The 19947-nt window shown below is 51.7% G+C and overlaps 9 non-coding genes across 9 annotated transcripts; all 9 read right to left on the bottom strand.

Annotated features, from left to right (window-relative positions):
- Positions 1-1029: 1029 nt before the first annotated feature.
- Positions 1030-1101, bottom strand: trnad-guc (transfer RNA aspartic acid (anticodon GUC)). The gene has a single exon. It is a non-coding gene; the product is annotated as a tRNA-Asp (tRNA).
- A 720-nt stretch (positions 1102-1821) lies between these two features.
- trnad-guc (transfer RNA aspartic acid (anticodon GUC)) lies at positions 1822-1893 on the bottom strand. The gene has a single exon. It is a non-coding gene; the product is annotated as a tRNA-Asp (tRNA).
- A 444-nt stretch (positions 1894-2337) lies between these two features.
- Positions 2338-2410, bottom strand: trnav-cac (transfer RNA valine (anticodon CAC)). The gene has a single exon. It is a non-coding gene; the product is annotated as a tRNA-Val (tRNA).
- A 670-nt stretch (positions 2411-3080) lies between these two features.
- trnad-guc (transfer RNA aspartic acid (anticodon GUC)) lies at positions 3081-3152 on the bottom strand. Its single transcript has one exon. It is a non-coding gene; the product is annotated as a tRNA-Asp (tRNA).
- A 2554-nt stretch (positions 3153-5706) lies between these two features.
- trnav-cac (transfer RNA valine (anticodon CAC)) lies at positions 5707-5779 on the bottom strand. Its single transcript has one exon. It is a non-coding gene; the product is annotated as a tRNA-Val (tRNA).
- Positions 5780-6800: 1021 nt separating this feature from the next.
- On the bottom strand, positions 6801-6872 carry trnad-guc (transfer RNA aspartic acid (anticodon GUC)). The gene has a single exon. It is a non-coding gene; the product is annotated as a tRNA-Asp (tRNA).
- Positions 6873-11804: 4932 nt separating this feature from the next.
- On the bottom strand, positions 11805-11876 carry trnad-guc (transfer RNA aspartic acid (anticodon GUC)). The gene has a single exon. It is a non-coding gene; the product is annotated as a tRNA-Asp (tRNA).
- A 439-nt stretch (positions 11877-12315) lies between these two features.
- On the bottom strand, positions 12316-12388 carry trnav-cac (transfer RNA valine (anticodon CAC)). Its single transcript has one exon. It is a non-coding gene; the product is annotated as a tRNA-Val (tRNA).
- A 155-nt stretch (positions 12389-12543) lies between these two features.
- On the bottom strand, positions 12544-12616 carry trnav-cac (transfer RNA valine (anticodon CAC)). Its single transcript has one exon. It is a non-coding gene; the product is annotated as a tRNA-Val (tRNA).
- Between the last annotated feature and the right edge of the window lie 7331 nt (positions 12617-19947).

The following is a 19947-nucleotide window of genomic DNA, read 5'->3' as shown; positions in this document are numbered from 1 at the left end:
GGGTCTGGTGGTGGAGCTAGTGTACGTTGATGGAGAATGACTGGCTTTTGGTCAGTTGTGGAACTGCAACAATATTAATTTCTGCATTAGACCCAATGCGAGGAAGAGATGGTCGATCCTTCCTGTGCACCAAGAAGAGGACTGGTTTGGTTTTACAAGTCCAAATAATGTTATTGCAAAGTCACACATGTTTCCGCCCAGTTTCGAACAGGGGACCTTTCGCGTGTGAGGCGATTGTGATAACCACTACACTACGGAAATAGACATGCTTTGAAAACGGCGGGCATAAAAATAAAATCCTGTAAAAAACTCTGCTACAATTCTTGACAGTAAGATGGATACTGCAGGTTTTCTCCTGGCTGCTCTCAAAGACTCATGCTGATGTTAACCATTACACCATGGAACCCACTTCTGCTGTTATTGTGGTCTGACATTGTGGTGGTGGTACCTGACAGAGTGCTGTCCATGAGTGCTGTCCATCGAACCGAGAGCGTCTGGGTGTTTAGGGTACCAGGGCCCTGGTCCTCCAGCTCCGCGGGGTGGCTCTTTCACTCCGGTGGCCGGTCGGGGGGGAGCTTAACAGCGGGTCCCCGGGTTCGCACGGTGAGCCGGGTCTTTGGGTGGCTCCGGGTCTGGACGGTGAGTCAAAGGTGAATTGTTGAGCAGCGGGGCGGTGAGCCGGGTTGGTGAATGGCTTTCTGCGGGCTGGCTCTTTCACTCCGGTGGAAGAGCCAGCCGGGTTGGTGAGTGGCTTTCAGGGCCGTGCTGTCAGTCTGTGTCCGGGACGAGGCGACGGCGGGCATAAAAGGCGATTCTCCCAGAGATGCTCTAGATGCTGTCCTTAATAACTGCTCTTTTAATGACATTTTCTGTGTGTACATAATCCTACCTCAATTAGAGTTTCCTCTGATCCAGCTGCAGCATCTAGAAGCTTCTTTGGCAGGCAGACAGCGACTGCTAGTCTATTTTCTTAATGACCATTGTTTACTTGACTCAATCATGTAGGTATCATCGTACGAAACAAGAAGTCTCCCCGTCGGGGAATCGAACCCCGGTCTTCTGCGTGACAGGCAGAGATACTGTCCACTATACTAACGAGGACAGCTTTTTGGACAAAGAACTTCCTGATTGCAGGAACTTAATAACTGTGTACCAATGTCATTGGAAAGTCAGTGTTCTTTCGATTCTCGGCTCTCCGCGGTCTCAGCACGACGGGAATGCAGGTGAAGCCCCGCGAGTCGGGGGGGAGCTTAACAGCGGGTCCCCGGGTTCGCACGGTGAGCCGGGTCTTTGGGTGGCTCCGGGTCTGGACGGTGAGTCAAAGGTGAGTTGTTGAGCAGCGGGGCTGTGATCCGGGTTGGTGAGTGGCTTTCTGCGGGCTGGCTCTTTCACTCCGGTGGCTGGTCGGGGGGGAGCATAACAGCGGATCCCCGGGTTCACACGGTGAGCCGGGTCTTTGGGTGGCTCCGGGTCTGGACGGTGAGTCAAAGGTGAGTTGCTGAGCAGCTGGGCGGTGAGCCGGGTTGGTGAGTGGCTTTCAGGGCCGTGCTGTCAGTCTGTGTCCGGGACGAGGCGACGGCGGGCATAAAAAGCGATTCTCCCAGAGATGCTCTAGATGCTGTCCTTAATAACTGCTCTTTTTAATTCTTCAATGACATTTTCTGTGTGTATATAATCCTACCTCAATTAGAGTTTCCTCTGATCCAGCTGCAGCATCTAGAAGCTTCTTTGGCAGGCAGACAGCGACTGCTAGTCTATTTTCTTAATGACCATTGTTTACTTGACTCAATCATGTAGGTATCATCGTACGAAACAAGAAGTCTCCCCGTCGGGGAATCGAACCCCGGTCTTCTGCGTGACAGGCAGAGATACTGTCCACTATACTAACGAGGACAGCTTTTTGGACAAAGAACTTCCTGATTGCAGGAACTTAATAACTGTGTACCAATGTCATTGGAAAGTCAGTGTTCATCTCCTTTTAAACTTTTATATCGGTCCGCGATTCTCGGCTCTCCGCGGTCTCAGCACGACGGGAATGCAGGTGAAGCCCCGCGAGTCTCGGCTCGGTTTGCCGCGAAGCTCTGGTCCAGCTGGTCCGGGGTTCCCCGCACCTCCGGTGACCCCCTCTCGGAACCTCTGCTGCTGGGGTCTGGTGGTGGAGCTAGTGTACGTTGATGGAGAATGACTGGCTTTTGGTCAGTTGTGGAACTGCAACAATATTAATTTCTGCATTAGACCCAATGCGAGAAAGAGATGGTCGACCTTCCTGTGCTGTGCACCAAGAAGAGGACTGGAGTGGATTTCCAAGTCCAAATAATGTTATTGCAAAGTCACACATGTTTCCGCCCAGTTTCGAACAGGGGACCTTTCGCGTGTGAGGCGAACGTGATAACCACTACACTACTGAAACAGACATGCTTTGAAAACGGCGGGCATAAAAATAAAATCCTGTAAAAAACTCTGCTACAATTCTTGACAGTAAGATGGATACTGCAGGTTTTTCTCCTGGCTGCTCTCAAAGACTCATGCTGATGTTAACCATTACACCATGGAACCCACTTCTGCTGTTATTGTGGTCTGACATTGTGGTGGTGGTACCTGACAGAGTGCTGTCCATGAGTGCTGCTTTCTGCAGGATGGCTCTTTCACTCCGGTGGCCAGTCGGGGGGGAGCTTAACAGCGGTTCCCCGGGTTCACACGGTGAGCCGGGTCTTTGGGTGGCTCCGGGTCTGGACGGTGAGTCAAAGGTGAGTTGCTGAGCAGCTGGGCGGTGAGCCGGGTTGGTGAGTGGCTTTCAGGGCCGTGCTGTCAGTCTGTGTCCGGGACGAGGCTACGGCGGGCATAAAAGGCGATTCTCCCAGAGATGCTCTAGATGCTGTCCTTAACAACTGCTCTTTTTACTTTCTTTTAATGACATTTTCTGTGTGTACATAATCCTACCTCAATTAGAGTTTCCTCTGATCCAGCTGCAGCATCTAGAAGCTTCTTTGGCAGGCAGACAGCGACTGCTAGTCTATTTTCTTAATGACCATTGTTTACTTGACTCAATCATGTAGGTATCATCGTACGAAACAAGAAGTCTCCCCGTCGGGGAATCGAACCCCGGTCTTCTGCGTGACAGGCAGAGATACTGTCCACTATACTAACGAGGACAGCTTTTTGGACAAAGAACTTCCTGATTGCAGGAACTTAATAACTGTGTACCAATGTCATTGGAAAGTCAGTGTTCTTTCGATTCTCGGCTCTCCGCGGTCTCAGCACGACGGGAATGCAGGTGAAGCCCCGCGAGTCTCGGCTCGGTTTGCCGCGAAGCTCTGGTCCAGCTGGTCCGGGGTTCCCCGCACCTCCGGTGACCCCCTCTCGGAACCTCTGCTGCTGGGGTCTGGTGGTGGAGCTAGTGTACGTTGATGGAGAATGACTGGCTTTTGGTCAGTTGTGGAACTGCAACAATATTAATTTCTGCATTAGACCCAATGCGAGAAAGAGATGGTCGACCTTCCTGTGCTGTGCACCAAGAAGAGGACTGACTCAATCATGTAGGTATCATCGTACGAAACAAGAAGTCTCCCCGTCGGGGAATCGAACCCCGGTCTTCTGCAGGACAGGCAGAGATACTGTCCACTATACTAACGAGGACAGTTGTTTGGACAAAGAACTTCCTGATTGCAGGAACTTAATAACTGTGTACCAATGTCATTGGAAAGTCAGTGTTCATCTCCTTTTAAACTTTTATATCGTTCCGCGATTCTCGGCTCTCCGCGGTCTCAGCGCGACGGGAATGCAGGTGAAGCCCCGCGAGTCTCGGCTCGGTTTGCCGCGAGGCTCTGGTCCAGCTGGTCCGGGGTTCCCCGCACCTCCGGTGACCCCCTCTCGGAACCTCTGCTGCTGGGGTCTGGTGGTGGAGGTAGTGTACGTTAATGGAGAATGACTGGCTTTTGGTCAGTTGTGGAACTGCAACATATTAATTTCTGCATTAGACCCAATGCGAGAACCCACTTCTGCTGTTATTGTGGTCTGACATTGTGGTGGTGGTACCTGACAGAGTGCTGTCCATGAGTGCTGTCCATCAAACCGAGAGCGTCTGGGTGTTTAGGGTACCAGGGCCCTGGTCCTCCAGCTCCGCGGGCTGGCTCTTTCACTCCGGTGGCCAGTTGGGGGGGAGCTTAACAGCGGGTCCCCGGGTTCGCACGGTGAGCCGGGTCTTTGGGTGGCTCCGGGTCTGGACGGTGAGTCAAAGGTGAGTTGCTGAGCAGCGGGGCGGTGAGCCGGGTTGGTGAATGGCTTTCTGCGGGCTAGCTCCTTCACTCCGGTGGCCAGTCGGGGGGGAGCTTAACAGCAGGTCCCCGGGTTCGCACGGTGAGCCGGGTCTTTGGGTGGCTCCGGGTCTGGACGGTGAGTCAAAGGTGAGTTGTTGAGCAGCGGGGTGGTGAGCCGGGCTCTTTCACTCCGGTGGCTGGTCGGGGGGGAGCTTAACAGCGGATCCCCGGGTTCACACGGTGAGCCGGGTCTTTGGGTGGCTCCGGGTCTGGACGGTGAGTCAAAGGTGAGTTGCTGAGCTCCGGGTCTGGACGGTGAGTCAAAGGTGAGTTGTTGAGCAGCGGGGCGGTGAGCCGGGCTCTTTCACTCCGGTGGCTGGTCGGGGGGGAGCTTAACAGCGGATCCCCGGGTTCACACGGTGAGCCGGGTCTTTGGGTGGCTCCGGGTCTGGACGGTGAGTCAAAGGTGAGTTGTTGAGCAGCGGGGTGGTGAGCCGGGCTCTTTCACTGCGGTGGCTGGTCGGGGGGGAGCTTAACAGCGGATCCCCGGGTTCACACGGTGAGCCGGGTCTTTGGGTGGCTCCGGGTCTGGACGGTGAGTCAAAGGTGAGTTGCTGAGCAGCGGGGCGGTGAGCCGGGTTGGTGAGTGGCTTTCAGGGCCGTGCTGTCAGTCTGTGTCCGGGACGAGACGGCGGGCATAAAAAGCGATTCTCCCAGACATGCTCTAGATGCTGTCCTTAATAACTGCTCTTTTTAATTCTTCAATGACATTTTCTGTGTGTATATAATCCTACCTCAATTAGAGTTTCCTCTGATCCAGCTGCAGCATCTAGAAGCTTCTTTGGCAGGCAGACAGCGACTGCTAGTCTATTTTCTTAATGACCATTGTTTACTTGACTCAATCATGTAGGTATCATCGTACGAAACAAGAAGTCTGCCCGTCGGGGAATCGAACCCCGGTCTTCTGCGTGACAGGCAGAGATACTGTCCACTATACTAACGAGGACAGCTTTTTGGACAAAGAACTTCCTGATTGCAGGAACTTAATAACTGTGTACCAATGTCATTGGAAAGTCAGTGTCCATCTCCTTTTAAACTTTTATATCGGTCCGCGATTCTCGGCTCTCCGCGGTCTCAGCGTGACGGGAATGCAGGTGAAGCCCCGCGAGTCTCGGCTCGGTTTGCCGCGAGGCTCTGGTCCAGCTGGTCCGGGGTTCCCCGCACCTCCGGTGACCCCCTCTCGGAACCTCTGCTGCTGGGGTCTGGTGGTGGAGCTAGTGTACGTTGATGGAGAATGACTGGCTTTTGGTCAGTTGTGGAACTGCAACAATATTAATTTCTGCATTAGACCCAATGCGAGAAAGAGATGGTCGACCTTCCTGTGCTGTGCACCAAGAAGAGGACTGGAGTGGTTTTCCAAGTCCAAATAATGTTATTGCAAAGTCACACATGTTTCCGCCCAGTTTCGAACAGGGGACCTTTCACGTGTGAGGCGAACGTGATAACCACTACACTACGGAAACAGACATGCTTTGAAAACGGCGGGCATAAAAATAAAATCCTGTAAAAAACTCTGCTACAATTCTTGACAGTAAGATGGATACTGCAGGTTTTCTCCTGGCTGCTCTCAAAGACTCATGCTGATGTTAACCATTACACCATGGAACCCACTTCTGCTGTTATTGTGGTCTGACATTGTGGTGGTGGTACCTGACAGAGTGCTGTCTGGGTGTTTAGGGTACCAGGGCCCTGGTCCTCCAGCTCCGCGGGCTGGCTCTTTCACTCCGGTGGCCAGTCGGGGGGGAGCTTAACAGCGGGTCCCCGGGTTCGCACGGTGAGCCGGGTCTTTGGGTGGCTCCGGGTCTGGACGGTGAGTCAAAGGTTAGTTGTTGAGCAGCGGGGCGGTGAGCCGGGTTGGTGAATGGCTTTCTGCGGGCTGGCTGTTTCACTCCGGTGGCCGGTCGGGGGGGAGCTTAACAGCGGGTCCCTGGGTTCGCACGGTGAGCCGGGTCTTTGGGTGGCTCCGGGTCTGGACGGTGAGTCAAAGGTGAGTTGTTGAGCAGCGGGGTGGTGAGCCGGGTTGGTGAATGGCTTTCTGCGGGCTGGCTCTTTCACTCCGGTGGCTGGTCGGGGGGGAGCTTAACAGCGGATCCCCGGGTTCACACGGTGAGCCGGGTCTTTGGGTGGCTCCGGGTCGGGACGGTGAGTCAAAGGTGAGTTGCTGAGCAGCGGGGCGGTGAGCCGGGTTGGTGAGTGGCTTTCAGGGCCGTGCTGTCAGTCTGTGTCCGGGACGAGGCGACGGCGGGCATAAAAAGAGATTCTCCCAGAGATGCTCTAGATGCTGTCCTTAATAACTGCTCTTTTTAATTCTTCAATGACATTTTCTGTGTGTATATAATCCTACCTCAATTAGAGTTTCCTCTGATCCAGCTGCAGCATCTAGAAGCTTCTTTGGCAGGCAGACAGCGACTGCTTGTCTATTTTCTTAATGACCATTGTTTACTTGACTCAATCATGTAGGTATCATCGTACGAAACAAGAAGTCTCCCCGTCGGGGAATCGAACCCCGGTCTTCTGCGTGACAGGCAGAGATACTGTCCACTATACTAACGAGGACAGCTTTTTGGACAGAGAACTTCCTGATTGCAGGAACTTAATAACTGTGTACCAATGTCATTGGAAAGTCAGTGTTCATCTCCTTTTAAACTTTTATATCGTTCCGCGATTCTCGGCTCTCCGCGGTCTCAGCGCGACGGGAATGCAGGTGAAGCCCCGCGAGTCTCGGCTCGGTTTGCCGCGAGGCTCTGGTCCAGCTGGTCCGGGGTTCCCCGCACCTCCGGTGACCCCCTCTCGGAACCTCTGCTGCTGGGGTCTGGTGGTGGAGCTAGTGTACGTTAATGGAGAATGACTGGCTTTTGGTCAGTTGTGGAACTGCAACATATTAATTTCTGCATTAGACCCAATGCGAGAACCCACTTCTGCTGTTATTGTGGTCTGACATTGTGGTGGTGGTACCTGACAGAGTGCTGTCCATGAGTGCTGTCCATCAAACCGAGAGCGTCTGGGTGTTTAGGGTACCAGGGCCCTGGTCCTCCAGCTCCGCGGGCTGGCTCTTTCACTCCGGTGGCCAGTCGGGGGGGAGCTTAACAGCGGGTCCCCGGGTTCGCACGGTGAGCCGGGTCTTTGGGTGGCTCCGGGTCTGGACGGTGAGTCAAAGGTGAGTTGTTGAGCAGCGGGGCGGTGAGCCGGGTTGGTGAATGGCTTTCTGCGGGCTGGCTCTTTCACTCCGGTGGCTGGTCGGGGGGGAGCTTAACAGCGGATCCCCGGGTTCACACGGTGAGCCGGGTCTTTGGGTGGCTCCGGGTCTGACCCGGGTTGGTGAGTGGCTTTCTGCGGGCTGGCTCTTTCACTCCGGTGGCCGGTCGGGGGGGAGCTTAACAGCGGGTCCCTGGGTTCGCACGGTGAGCCGGGTCTTTGGGTGGCTCCGGGTCTGGACGGTGAGTCAAAGGTGAGTTGTTGAGCAGCGGGGCGGTGAGCCGGGTTGGTGAATGGCTTTCTGCGGGCTGGCTCTTTCACTCCGGTGGCTGGTCGGGGGGGAGCTCAACACCGGATCCCCGGGTTCACACGGTGAGCCGGGTCTTTGGGTGGCTCCGGGTCTGGACGGTGAGTCAAAGGTGAGTTGCTGAGCAGCGGGGCGGTGAGCCGGGTTGGTGAGTGGCTTTCAGGGCCGTGCTGTCAGTCTGTGTCCGGGACGAGGCGACGGCGGGCATAAAAAGCGATTCTCCCAGAGATGCTCTAGATGCTGTCCTTAATAACTGCTCTTTTTAATTCTTCAATGACATTTTCTGTGTGTATATAATCCTACCTCAATTAGAGTTTCTTCTGATCCAGCTGCAGCATCTAGAAGCTTCTTTGGCAGGCAGACAGCGACTGCTAGTCTATTTTCTTAATGACCATTGTTTACTTCACTCAATCATGTAGGTATCATCGTACGAAACAAGAAGTCTGCCCGTCGGGGAATCGAACCCCGGTCTTCTGCGTGACAGGCAGAGATACTGTCCACTATACTAACGAGGACAGCTTTTTGGACAAAGAACTTCCTGATTGCAGGAACTTAATAACTGTGTACCAATGTCATTGGAAAGTCAGTGTTCATCTCCTTTTAAACTTTTATATCGTTCCGCGATTCTCGGCTCTCCGCGGTCTCAGCGCGACGGGAATGCAGGTGAAGCACCGCGAGTCTCGGATCGGTTTGCCGCGAGGCTCTGGTCAAGCTGGTCCGGGGTTCCCCGCACCTCCGGTGACCCCCTCTCGGAACCTCTGCTGCTGGGGTCTGGTGGTGGAGCTAGTGTACGTTAATGGAGAATGACTGGCTTTTGGTCAGTTGTGGAACTGCAACAATATTAATTTCTGCATTAGACCCAATGCGAGAACCCACTTCTGCTGTTATTGTGGTCTGACATTGTGGTGGTGGTACCTGACAGAGTGCTGTCCATGAGTGCTGTCCATCGAACCGAGAGCGTCTGGGTGTTTAGGGTACCAGGGCCCTGGTCCTCCAGCTCCGCGGGCTGGGTCTTTCACTCTGGTGGCCGGTCGGGGGGGAGCTTAACAGCGGGTCCCTGGGTTCGCACGGTGAGCCGGGTCTTTGGGTGGCTCCGGGTCTGGACGGTGAGTCAAAGGTGAGTTGCTGAGCAGCGGGGCGGTGAGCCGGGTTGGTGAGTGGCTTTCAGGGCCGTGCTGTCAGTCTGTGTCCGGGACGAGGCGACGGCGGGCATAAAAAGCGATTCTCCCAGAGATGCTCTAGATGCTGTCCTTAATAACTGCTCTTTTTAATTCTTCAATGACATTTTCTGTGTGTATATAATCCTACCTCAATTAGAGTTTCCTCTGATCCAGCTGCAGCATCTAGAAGCTTCTTTGGCAGGCAGACAGCTAGTCTATTTTCTTAATGACCATTGTTTACTTGACTCAATCATGTAGGTATCATCGTATGAAACAAGAAGTCTCCCCGTCGGGGAATCGAACCCGGGTCTTCTGCGTGACAGGCAGAGATACTGTACACTATACTAACGAGGACAGCTGTTTGGACAAAGAACTTCCTGATTGCAGGAACTTAATAACTGTGTACCAATGTCATTGGAAAGTCAGTGTTCATCTCCTTTTAAACTTTTATATCGTTCCGCGATTCTCGGCTCTCCGCGGTCTCAGCGCGACGGGAATGCAGGTGAAGCCCCGCGAGTCTCGGCTCGGTTTGCCGCGAGGCTCTGGTCCAGCTGGTCCGGGGTTCCCCGCACCTCCGGTGACCCCCTCTCGGAACCTCTGCTGCTGGGGTCTGGTGGTGGAGCTAGTGTACGTTAATGGAGAATGACTGGCTTTTGGTCAGTTGTGGAACTGCAACATATTAATTTCTGCATTAGACCCAATGCGAGAACCCACTTCTGCTGTTATTGTGGTCTGACATTGTGGTGGTGGTACCTGACAGAGTGCTGTCCATGAGTGCTGTCCATCAAACCGAGAGCGTCTGGGTGTTTAGGGTACCAGGGCCCTGGTCCTTCAGCTCCGCGGGCTGGCTCTTTCACTCCGGTGGCCAGTCGGGGGGGAGCTTAACAGCGGGTCCCCGGGTTCGCACGGTGAGCCGGGTCTTTGGGTGGCTCCGGGTCTGGACGGTGAGTCAAAGGTGAGTTGTTGAGCAGCGGGGCGGTGAGCCGGGTTGGTGAATGGCTTTCTGCGGGCTGGCTCTTTCACTCCGGTGGCTGGTCGGGGGGGAGCTTAACAGCGGATCCCCGGGTTCACACGGTGAGCCGGGTCTTTGGGTGGCTCCGGGTCTGAGCCGGGTTGGTGAGTGGCTTTCTGCGGGCTGGCTCTTTCACTCCGGTGGCCGGTCGGGGGGGAGCTTAACAGCGGGTCCCTGGGTTCGCACGGTGAGCCGGGTCTTTGGGTGGCTCCGGGTCTGAGCCGGGTTGGTGAGTGGCTTTCTGCGGGCTGGCTCTTTCACTCCGGTGGCTGGTCGGGGGGGAGCTTAACAGCGGATCCCCGGGTTCACACGGTGAGCCGGGTCTTTGGGTGGCTCCGGGTCTGAGCCGGGTTGGTGAGTGGCTTTCTGCGGGCTGGCTCTTTCACTCCGGTGGCCGGTCGGGGGGGAGCTTAACAGCGGGTCCCTGGGTTCGCACGGTGAGCCGGGTCTTTGGGTGGCTCCGGGTCTGGACGGGGAGTCAAAGGTGAGTTGTTGAGCAGCGGGGCGGTGAGCCGGGTTGGTGAGTGGCTTTCAGGGCCGTGCTGTCAGTCTGTGTCCGGGACGAGGCGACGGCGGGCATAAAAAGCGATTCTCCCAGAGATGCTCTAGATGCTGTCCTTAATAACTGCTCTTTTTAATTCTTCAATGACATTTTCTGTGTGTATATAATCCTACCTCAATTAGAGTTTCTTCTGATCCAGCTGCAGCATCTAGAAGCTTCTTTGGCAGGCAGACAGCTAGTCTATTTTCCTTATGACCATTGTTTACTTGACTCAATCATGTAGGTATCATCGTACGAAACAAGAAGTCACCCCGTCGGGGAATCGAACCCCGGTCTTCTGCGTGACAGGCAGAGATACTGTCCACTATACTAACGAGGACAGCTTTTTGGACAAAGAACTTCCTGATTGCAGGAACTTAATAACTGTGTACCAATGTCATTGGAAAGTCAGTGTTCATCTCCTTTTAAACTTTTATATCGTTCCGCGATTCTCGGCTCTCCGCGGTCTCAGCGCGACGGGAATGCAGGTGAAGCCCCGCGAGTCTCGGCTCGGTTTGCCGCGAGGCTCTGGTCAAGCTGGTCCGGGGTTCCCCGCACCTCCGGGGACCCCCTCTCAGAACCTCTGCTGCTGGGGTCTGGTGGTGGAGCTAGTGTACGTTAATGGAGAATGACTGGCTTTTGGTCAGTTGTGGAACTGCAACAATATTAATTTCTGCATTAGACCCAATGCGAGAACTCACTTCTGCTGTTATTGTGGTCTGACATTGTGGTGGTGGTACCTGACAGAGTGCTGTCCATGAGTGCTGTCCATCGAACCGAGAGCGTCTGGGTGTTTAGGGTACCAGGGCCCTGGTCCTCCAGCTCCGCGGGCTGGGTCTTTCACTCTGGTGGCCGGTCGGGGGGGAGCTTAACAGCGGGTCCCTGGGTTCGCACGGTGAGCCGGGTCTTTGGGTGGCTCCGGGTCTGGACGGTGAGTCAAAGGTGAGTTGCTGAGCAGCGGGGCGGTGAGCCGGGTTGGTGAGTGGCTTTCAGGGCCGTGCTGTCAGTCTGTGTCCGGGACGAGGCGACGGCGGGCATAAAAAGCGATTCTCCCAGAGATGCTCTAGATGCTGTCCTTAATAACTGCTCTTTTTAATTCTTCAATGACATTTTCTGTGTGTATATAATCCTACCTCAATTAGAGTTTCCTCTGATCCAGCTGCAGCATCTAGAAGCTTCTTTGGCAGGCAGACAGCGACTGCTAGTCTATTTTCTTAATGACCATTGTTTACTTGACTCAATCATGTAGGTATCATCGTACGACACAAGAAGTCTCCCCGTCGGGGAATCGAACCCCGGTCTTCTGCGTGACAGGCAGAGATACTGTCCACTATACTAACGAGGACAGCTTTTTGGACAAAGAACTTCCTGATTGCAGGAACTTAATAACTGTGTACCAATGTCATTGGAAAGTCAGTGTTCATCTCCTTTTAAACTTTTATATCGGTCCGCGATTCTCGGCTCTCTGCGGTCTCAGCGCGACGGGAATGCAGGTGAAGCCCCGCGAGTCTCGGCTCGGTTTGCCGCGAGGCTCTGGTCCAGCTGGTCCGGGGTTCCCCGCACCTCCGGTGACCCCCTCTCGGAACCTCTGCTGCTGGGGTCTGGTGGTGGAGCTAGTGTACGTTGATGGAGAATGACTGGCTTTTGGTCAGTTGTGGAACTGCAACAATATTAATTTCTGCATTATACCTAATGCGAGAAAGAGATGGTCGACCTTCCTGTGCACCAAGAAGAGGACTGGAGTGGTTTTCCAAGTCCAAATAATGTTATTGCAAAGTCACACATGTTTCCGCCCAGTTTCGAACAGGGGACCTTTCGCGTGTGAGGCGAACGTGATAACCACTACACTACGGAAACAGACATGCTTTGAGTCAGTTGTGGAACTGCAACAATATTAATTTCTGCATTAGACCCAATGCGAGAAAGAGATGGTCGACCTTCCTGTGCTGTGCACCAAGAAGAGGACTGGAGTGGTTTTCCAAGTCCAAATAATGTTATTGCAAAGTCACACATGTTTCCACCCAGTTTCGAACAGGGGACCTTTCGCGTGTGAGGCGAACGTGATAACCACTACACTACGGAAACAGACATGCTTTGAAAACGGCGGGCATAAAAATAAAATCCTCACAAAACAAGGGCTTCCGGTTGGTGAGCAGATGGAGTAGACGCGTTTCGCGAGTGCTCCCGTGAGTGCCAAACTTTTTAAACCACCAAGCCCTCAAACTCTCAAATTTTTTACTTTAAAAAGGATTCCCTGTTGCTGTTTTTCTTTTTTTTTTGTCTCGAACGAGCCCACTTACCTCCGAGATGGCTTCGAAGAGCGGCAAGTCGGGCAAGAAGGACGACGCCGGCGCTGTCTTAACCCTGGCGGCCATTACCACGTTGCTGGAGGAACACCGCGCTGCCCTGGCCGCCGAGTTCAAAAATACTTTCAGTCAGCTCGACTCCAAACTCGACCAAACGCGGCTCGCGGTCGAGGACCATGGCCAACGGGTTTCGTCCCTTGAACTCGCCACAGAAGACCTCAGCCAGCGAGTTACGGACCTTGAAGGCATCTGCTCGACTCTACGGGATGATAATGCTCGGCTGAAGGCTAAGGTGGTGGATTTGGAAAGCCGGAGCAGAAGGCAGAACATCCGTATCCTGGGCTTACCGGAGTCGACCGAGAGCGGTTCTCCGGCGGCTTTCTTCTCCAAGCTGCTGTGTGAGGTGTTCGGGAACGATACGCTGCCGTCACCGCCAGAGATAGACAGAGCGCACCGCTCGCTCGCCGCCAAGCCGGCCCCGGGACAGAGACCGCGTCCGGTCATCATCCGCCTTCACCGGTACCAGACGAAGGATATCCTCATCAGGGAGGCGCGCCGGAGGGGAATGTTGGAATATCGCGGCCAGCCCATCCGGGTCCTGGAGGATTACAGCCCCGAAGTTGCCAGCCAACGAGCGGAATACAGCGGAGTCATGTCGGAGCTCTACCAGCTGGGTCTGAGGCCGGCTCTGCTCTTCCCCGCCCGGCTCCGGCTCACGCTGTCCGGGGGGGCCAGGAGGTGGATCGGCTCCGTGGATGAGGCGCGCAAATTCATCACGAGTCGCAGCAAAGCTTCAAACCCGCCGTAACGGGACTGTTGGAGGCTGCCACGGCTCCGCCTGCAGCCCGGTGCGGCTCACTGACGCTCACGGACTGACTTTTTTTTCTCTCTCTTTTTTTTTTACGTGAGTCACATTATTCCTGAGGGGAGGGTGAGTAACCCCGCGACAACCAGTATTTTCTCTGTTGTTAGTTGGACTGCCCCTTTGCAAATATTATTAATTTGCAGTTATTTTTTGGCTATTTGAGGGAAGGGGAAAAATAAGTGGTGAAGAGGGAGAGAAAAAAAAAAGAAAAAAGGGAAAGGAGAAAAAAAAAAAAAAAAAAAAAAAAGCTTTTCCGATTTACCTATAAGTTTTGTAATAATTGTAAGCTGTTAACCTTACTTTTACGCTGCTTAAGTCGGACGTTTTATATTTTATATTTTTGTAAAAATATTTCTGGGCTCATTTCGGGACTTCCAGGTCAAGATTTGAGAGGGTATTCCTTTTTTTTTATTTACATCTACACGTTTTAAGGTGCTAATAGGTATACACCCATGATACGGGAGCAAAAGCTATTAGTGTGTAGGATAGGAAGATGTGTTATTGCACTATGTTTGTTTTGAAGAGCTTGCTGCTTTTTTTTTATTTTTCTATAGCAGCTGTCTTAGTTGGGGAGGGTGGGTCGGGGGGATATGTCACTGCCAGAAACTTTGCATTAACTCTTTTCAACTCATTACTTAATGTGGGTCACATTCAACCTCCTTTCCGTTCTCTTTTTTTCTGCCTAGGTCATTGTGCACACCTAATTTTTCTTCTTAGATATTATGAGTAGATACTTGAAGTTGGTGAGCTGGAATGTTAAGGGTCTGAATCACCCTGTTAAAAGGAAGAGGATCTTCTCACATCTAAAACACCTTAAAACAGAAATAGCCTTTCTACAAGAAACTCATATTCGCAGTTCTGATAATAGCCGCCTGTTCCCGAGGTGGTCAGGGCAGAGATTTCACTCCTCCTTTCAAGCTAAAGCCCGAGGAGTTTCAGTTCTGATCAGTCAGGATGTTTCATTTGAGCAGCACAATGTGATTTCTGACAAGTTTGGTCGCTACGTGATCGTTTCTGGGAAATTATTCAATACATTGGTCGTACTTGTGAACGTTTATGCCCCTAATTCAGATGATGCAGTCTTTTTTGAACGACTGTTTTCACTGCTCCCTGACCTTAATACATATTCTCTCATACTGGGTGGTGATTTTAATTGCTGGCTCGACCCAGTCCTAGACCGATCCTCTACCAACCCCGGCACAGCAAGTAAGTCAGCCCGTCTTATTCAGGCGTTCCTTTCTGACTACGGTGTTTGTGATGTGTGGCGTTCTTTACATCCATGTGACAGAGAATACTCCTTTTTCTCACAAGTGCACCACACATACTCGAGGATTGATTATTTTTTTATTGATAATCAACTGATTCCCCTGGTCCATTCCTGTGCTTATCAGAGCATTGTCATTTCCGACCACGCTCCTGTGGTTCTAACCATGTCCCTTCCTGACCTACCTCAGAGAGACAGACAGTGGCGATTCAATTCAACTCTGCTGTCGGACACAAATTTTGTTAAATCAATGGAAACGGAAATAGCCTTTTTCCTATCCACGAATATGACTCCAGGAATGTCTAGTCTAACTGTCTGGGATTCCCTCAAGGCTTATCTCCGGGGACAGATTATATCCTACACTGCTAGGGTGAGGCAAAAATCTTATAGGGAGCGATCAGACCTTGCCCGCCAAATTAAAGAGGTCGATGAAGAATATTCTCGGACTAAATCCCCAGATCTTTACAAAAAGCGGCTAGAACTTAAAACTAAATTTGACCTGCTTACCACTCACCCAATTGAACAGTCACTTCTGAAAAGTAAAACCAGGTTTTATGTTTATGGAGACAAATCTGACAAATTATTAGCCAACCAACTTAAAGGCTCTAAGGCTAAACAAAATATTTCTAAGATTCGATTACCAAATGGCCATGTAACTACAGACCACTTACTCATAAATGAAGCATTCAGGGACTTTTATACCCAGCTATACACCTCGGAATCTCAGACTGATCGAGATGAGATTGCGGACTTTTTAAATAGTCTTAGTATTCCCAGTCTTTCACCAGATCTAAGGAAGACATTAGAAGAACCGATATCCCTGATGGAAATTACTCGAGCCATTTCTTCACTGCAGTCGGGTAAATGTCCTGGCCCTGATGGCTTCCCGGCGGAATTTCTAAAGAAATTTTCTAATTTGCTTTCCCCATTGCTATCTTCAGTTCTTTCAGAATCCTTCAGCCACGGTTCCCTCCCTCCTTCTTTTTCGGAGGCCTGCATCACCCTCATAGCTAAAAAAGGGAAGGATCCTACTGAATGCGCCTCCTACAGGCCCATCTCCCTCTTAAACACAGATGCTAAAATCCTAGCTAAAGTCCTAGCCCATAGGCTGGAGAATGTCCTCCCCACAATTATATCTGAAGACCAAACTGGCTTCATTAAAGGTAGGCAGTCTTACTTCAACACAAGGCGACTGTTCAATATTATCTACTCTGCCTCTGAGGCTATCCCTGAATGCGTTGTCTCTCTGGATGCGGAGAAAGCATTTGATCGCGTCCAATGGGATTATCTCTTTGCTGTGCTGGACAGGTTTGGTTTTGGTCCGAACTTTGCTCTGTGGATTAAACTTCTCTATTTACACCCAACAGCCTCAATTTGTACTAACTCTCAACGGTCAAAACCATTTAATCTGCATCGTGGAACCCGTCAGGGGTGCCCCCTTAGTCCCATGCTTTTTGACATGGCTATCGAACCGCTTGCCACAGCGCTCCGATCTTGTGAGGATGTGTCCGGTATCTGGAGAGGTGGCAGGGAACATAAGGTCTCGCTTTATGCCGATGACCTCTTGCTTTTCATCTCTCACCCTCTGGCCTCATTACCCCCTGCGCTGTCACTTCTCAGTCAGTTTGGGAAACTCTCAGGCTATAAACTGAATCTCAGCAAAAGTGAGCTTTTCCCTACCAATCTCGAATCGCATGCTTTAGACCTTTCCAATTTTCCCTTTAAAATCGCAAATGACAAATTCTCCTATTTAGGCATATCGGTGACAAGGAAACACAAAGACCTGCTCCAAGAGAATCTTATCTCATTGTTAAATGAGACCAAACAAACCCTTACACAATGGTCACCCCTGTCAATGTCTCTTGTGGGTCGCATCAATTCAGTCAAAATGACCATTTTACCTAAATTTTTGTACCTTTTCCAGACCTTACCACTCTTTATTCCTGGTTCTTTTTTTCAGTCCCTTGACTCAGTTATATCTTCATACCTATGGCGAGGTAAACGGCCACGTTTGAACAAAACTCACCTTCAAAAAATTAAGTCTGCAGGTGGTCTGGCCCTCCCAAACTTTCGTTATTACTATTGGGCTGCTAACCTGCGCTGCCTTGCATTCTGGTCCTTCCACTGCGACAGCGCTGACCGCCCTGACTGGGTGGCGATGGAGTTACATCCAACTGATGACCTGTCAATTCCTGCCCTACTCGGCTCCTCACTTCCACTTCCTTCACTTAAATCAATCAAAAACCCAGTGGTTAAACATTCTCTTAGAATTTGGGCCCAATTTAGGAAGTTTTTTGGTTTTCACAGCTTCTCTCTTCTTAGCCCCATTGCATCAAATCACTCTTTCAAACCATCCCTTGAGGACCCCACCTTCCAGGAATGGCACAGGAGGGGTATGATTCGTTTTAAAGATATGTTCATAGACGGCACCGTGGCATCTTTTGAGCAGTTAAGTAGTAAATTCAGCCTTCCAAAATCACATTTCTTTAGGTATCTTCAGGCTAGACATTTTGTTCTTTCCCAGACACCCAGCCCTGGTGCATCGATAGGCTTGACCACAGTTGACAAAGTTCTTGCCACAGACCCATTCAAAAAGGGGCTCATTTCGTCTTTCTATGGCATGTTGCTGGATCTTAAGAGTGCCCCTACAGATAAACTCAAAGCAGCATGGGAGCAGGACTTAGGGCTTCCCTTATCAGAGGATACCTGGGAGTCCATACTCAAACTGGTTAATACAACCTCCCTGTGCGCACGTCACTGCTTAATTCAGTTTAAAGTGGTACACAGGGCTCATATTTCCAAAGCAAAGCTATCCTCCATGTACCCAGATATTAGTCCATACTGTGTAAGATGTAAAGTAGCCGAAGCCTCTCTCATCCACATGTACTGGTCCTGCCCATGTCTAAATAAGTACTGGATGGAAGTATTTCATACTCTCTCTCTGGTGCTTAAAATCAGATTAGAACCAAACCCACTGACTGCCCTGTTTGGGGTCATGGAGGGAGGAAGGAAGTTAACCACTGCACAGGGGCACACTTTGTCTTTTGCCTCCCTTTTGGCTCGTCGGGCAGTTCTGTTCAGGTGGAAGGATCCCTTCCCTCCTACTCGTGCACAATGGCTGGAAGACATCATGTCCTGCTTAAAACTGGAGAAAATTAGATACTCGCTTCAGAAATCAAATAAGTTCCAGAAAGTGTGGGGACCTTTTCTAGAAGCATTCCAGACCCTGTGAACTATACTTCATATTTCTTTTGTATTCCTAGTGCAGGCTTTTGATGATAGAGTGACCTCATATTGTGATTAGTAACCTGGCAGTGACAGGGGAGGGATTATTTTGGTCTGTAGTTTGTTTTTGTTACTATTTTATATTTTTTCATACTGTTTAATTGTTTTTTATATTTTGTACACTGGTGTATGCTATGATTAACATGCCCATGCCTACTCAAAATATTTGTAATCGACATGCAGCATTTCACCTTTTTTTACTCTGTGAAAATTCCAATAAAAAGATCTTGAATTAAAAAAAAAATAAAATCCTGTAAAAAACTCTGCTACAATTCTTGACAGTAAGATGGATACTGCAGGTTTTCTCCTGGCTGCTCTCAAAGACTCATGCTGATGTTAACCATTACACCATGGAACCCACTTCTGCTGTTATTGTGGTCTGACATTGTGGTGGTGGTACCTGACAGAGTGCTGTACATGAGTGCTGTCCATCGAACCGAGAGCGTCTGGGTGTTTAGGGTACCAGGGCCCTGGTCCTCCAGCTCCGCGGGCTGGCTCTTTCACTCCGGTGGCCAGTCGGGGGGGAGCTTAACAGCGGGTCCCCGGGTTCGCACGGTGAGCCGGGTCTTTGGGTGGCTCCGGGTCTGGACGGTGAGTCAAAGGTGAGTTGTTGAGCAGCGGGGCGGTGAGCCGGGTTGGTGAATGGCTTTCTGCGGGCTGGCTCTTTCACTCCGGTGGCTGGTCGGGGGGGAGCTTAACAGCGGATCCCCGGGTTCACACGGTGAGCCGGGTCTTTGGGTGGCTCCGGTTCTGAGCCGGGTTGGTGAGTGGCTTTCTGCGGGCTGGCTCTTTCACTCCGGTGGCCGGTCGGGGGGGAGCTTAACAGCGGGTCCCCGGGTTCGCACGGTGAGCCGGGTCTTTGGGTGGCTCCGGGTCTGGACGGTGAGTAAAAGATGAGTTGCTGAGCAGCGGGGCGGTGAGCCGGGTTGGTGAGTGGCTTTCTGCGGGCTAGCTCCTTCACTCCGGTGGCCAGTCGGGGGGGAGCTTAACAGCGGGTCCCCGGGTTCGCACGGTGAGCCGGGTCTTTGGGTGGCTCCGGGTCTGGACGGTGAGTCAAAGGTGAATTGTTGAGCAGCGGGGCGGTGAGCCGGGTTGGTGAATGGCTTTCTGCGGGCTGGCTCTTTCACTCCGGTGGAAGAGCCAGCCGGGTTGGTGAGTGGCTTTCAGGGCCGTGCTGTCAGTCTGTGTCCGGGACGAGGCGACGGCGGGCATAAAAAGCAATTCTCCCAGAGATGCTCTAGATGCTGTCCTTAATAAATGCTCTTTTTAATTCTTCAATGACATTTTCTGTGTGTATATAATCCTACCTCAATTAGAGTTTCCTCTGATCCAGCTGCAGCATCTAGAAGCTTCTTTGGCAGGCAGACAGCGACTGCTAGTCTATTTTCTTAATGACCATTGTTTACTTGACTCAATCATGTAGGTATCATCGTACGAAACAAGAAGTCTCCCCGTCGGGGAATCGAGCCGGGTTGGTGAGTGGCTTTCAGGGCCGTGCTGTCAGTCTGTGTCCGGGACGAGGCGACGGCGGGCATAAAAAGCGATTCTCCCAGAGATGCTCTAGATGCTGTCCTTAATAACTGCTCTTTTTACTTCTTCAATGACATTTTCTGTGTGTATATAATCCTACCTCAATTAGACTTTCCTCTGATCCAGCTGCAGCATCTAGAAGCTTCTTTGGCAGGCAGACAGCTAG

This window comes from Cololabis saira, chromosome 7 (assembly GCF_033807715.1).
Source record: "Cololabis saira isolate AMF1-May2022 chromosome 7, fColSai1.1, whole genome shotgun sequence".
In the NCBI taxonomy this organism is placed as follows: domain Eukaryota; kingdom Metazoa; phylum Chordata; class Actinopteri; order Beloniformes; family Belonidae; genus Cololabis; species Cololabis saira.
This window is presented reverse-complemented; position numbering and strand designations above follow the sequence as displayed.